The sequence below is a fragment of the Hordeum vulgare genome, chromosome 4H (assembly GCF_904849725.1).
Source record: "Hordeum vulgare subsp. vulgare chromosome 4H, MorexV3_pseudomolecules_assembly, whole genome shotgun sequence".
Classification (NCBI taxonomy): domain Eukaryota; kingdom Viridiplantae; phylum Streptophyta; class Magnoliopsida; order Poales; family Poaceae; genus Hordeum; species Hordeum vulgare.
In genome coordinates, this window is record NC_058521.1 from 8,183,152 (window position 1) to 8,185,428 (window position 2,277).

At 44.3% G+C, this 2,277-nt stretch overlaps 1 long non-coding RNA gene across 1 annotated transcript; it reads right to left on the minus strand.

The window, feature by feature from the left end:
* Window positions 1–1,339: 1,339 nt before the first annotated feature.
* On the minus strand, window positions 1,340–2,049 carry LOC123451006. The gene is made up of 2 exons (XR_006632085.1): window positions 1,829–2,049; window positions 1,340–1,749 (listed from the first exon to the last, which is right to left on the minus strand). It is a non-coding gene; the product is annotated as an uncharacterized LOC123451006 (long non-coding RNA).
* Window positions 2,050–2,277: the final 228 nt, after the last annotated feature.

Consider the following 2,277-nt stretch of genomic DNA (forward strand, 5'->3'; position numbering starts at 1 on the left):
TCGGAAAAGTAGCAGAATAATAACAATGAGTCCCACCACAGCCACTAGCGATGCTGAGTGAAGACTCGCGACACTAATGGTACCTTACTCCTCGTCTGAAAATCCTCCAACATGAGACGTTGCAACCGCATAGGTCAATACATTGAATGTATTGGCAAGTTACACGGGAAGAATAATAAAACAGACCTACATGTACATGCATAGTATAACAAAGGAAGGCTTGATGGTTATTTTGCAGAAAAGCTAATTTTATCCTCATAACTACATAATAGTCAAGTTTTAATTTGTTTGCTACAATTAGCTTACATATGGTTGAAATGGCACCTCCAACTCCAACCTATTACCATTATTAAGTTTCCCACCAATTTTTTATTGAGCGTCTCATCTGTCAAGATCATCCAACAATTGTAATGGCCTAGCTACTCAAAATTGTCCATAACCAGGGATACGACTAATCATGATTAGTTTTTACACTCTGCGTAGGTTTGCACACTTTACCCACTAGACCCAACCCGAAGATTGAGGCGAAGTCTTTCAGAGGCACTCACCTCCACCCAATGGCAGCCGGTACACCTACTCATACCTACATCTGCTAGCTTTGCCCACGCGAGGTTTCCACAACCTACTCAACTAAGCGAGAGCCCATATAGCTAGTGGTCGTGCACTGAAGCTACTAGTCACTAAGTCCGTCTGATCCTTTTAAACCTGGGTGACATTCCACTTACATTGAGAGGGTCGAAAACCATGATGTTCCTGAAACCACCCAACAATACCACATCCACCCAGAGGTGAATTATATCCTTAATTACTACTCAATTTATTTTTTAATAATCCTCACATAATCTCAATGAATACAGGAACCAACCCCGTCTACAAGGCATAGCAAACTACAAATACCAGGATCTTCATTGACGAGGGGATAGATCAGAAGCATAGCATAATAATTATACTCCTATACATGCATAAATTTCATAGGATGATATAATACTACATGCATAGAAAATAATGGGTGAAGGATGATCAACATGTAACTTGCCTTGATTCTGGTTCAAAAAGTCACACTCCTAACAATAGTTTGTGTCGCACTCTTGGCAATCTACACGTTTCAAACAATCACAACGCATAAATCACCACATTCAAATAACACCAAATAAAACCAACAACGAGAAATAAAATTTTAAAACTAAAACAAAAGTAGCATAGCAGGTACAAAACATCTACATGCTGATACAATCACTACACAAAAAGAAGCAACTAATTTGGACAGACGGTTGAAAGTTATGGTCTCCGGTAGGTTTAAACTAAATCTGGTCAAACTCAATTTTAAACATCGCTAACATGAAAACTATTGGTCATATCAAATTGTACTGGTTATTTTGAGTTCACAGGAAAAAGAATTTCCTAAATTGGGCAAACTAGTTAAAAGTTAAATAGGTTTGAAATTTTCAGTGAAAATCTGCCCAAAATAAAACAGATAAAAATCTGGCTCGTGCGGCACTGTAGCACGTGCTACATGTCGCGTGATGACTGGCCCAGGTGATTTTCCTGCGCGTGTGCTCACGAGAGGAAGAGGAAAACGGCGGCAATTCAGGCGTGGGTGGCGGGGCTCTGGTGGCGGTCGGACGCAGGGGTAGCGACGGGGTTCTATGATCGGCGGGGCTCCTCCGGCGAAGCTGCGGACTCCGGCGAAAATTTTGCGTGTTCCGATGACCTTCAGGTCTTGCTCCTGTTGCTCGCTGAGGCGTGCTCCTGAGAAATTTAAGGGGTTAGGGCGGAAGGTAACACCGATGTGAAGATCACAGAGGAGAAAAAAAGAGTCGCTTGGGACCTCGAGACGCGACGAAATCGGCCGGCTAAGAGCTTCAGGCAGAGAACTCCGGCGAGATCCGGTTGGTAGCTCCAAGGAACGGGAGTCCTAGGTTTTGCCAAAAATCGGTCGAGGAGAGGTTGGGGGTCTTATATATGGTCATAGGAGTGAGGGGGAAGGTCAAGAGTAGATCGAATCGATCGAAGGTTTGGTTCAGGAGACGAACTCGTGTGCCTGCAGGATTCTGGATGGAGATCGGAGATGACTTGGCGGGCCCCTTGCGTGAGCGGGTGAGAGTGAGAAAAAAAAAAGGTGGAGGGGCTGCTCGTGGGCTGGCCGCTCGGTGCGCTGCTGCCCTACTGCGCGCGAGCGGGCGAGGCAAAGCCCCGGTTGGGCGACTGTGCAGCCAACTGCACAGTGCAATTTCCTTTTTTTTTAACAGAAAATATATTTTTTCTAGCTAAAATAAA